Consider the following 371-nt stretch of genomic DNA (forward strand, 5'->3'; position numbering starts at 1 on the left):
GGTTTCATAAACTGCTGCCATATATACTTTTACTTTACACTTATTCTTTCCACTCCATAGTGAAGCATAGGGTCACAACTGCCTCAATAACAACAGCTATAAAGACGATTGAAACCTTTCAAGACTAGGATGCATTGTCTTACAAATTATTATTATTTCTGTTTAGGAAATCGAAAGTTTATGCTATTTGCTGTAGGTGTGCCCAGGGTCGATCAACATTACATTTTTGCTTCATTTTCTTATTTGAGTTTCGAAGTAGACGTCGACTCTACAACCTTCGTATTATTAACGAATTTGTCATGTACCCTTCACTGACTTCAAATTAATTAGTAGATAGAGAAAGCATTTCAGAATTAAAGAAGCATATAAAA

This window comes from Anastrepha ludens, chromosome 6, assembly GCF_028408465.1.
Source record: "Anastrepha ludens isolate Willacy chromosome 6, idAnaLude1.1, whole genome shotgun sequence".
Classification (NCBI taxonomy): Eukaryota; Metazoa; Arthropoda; class Insecta; order Diptera; family Tephritidae; genus Anastrepha; species Anastrepha ludens.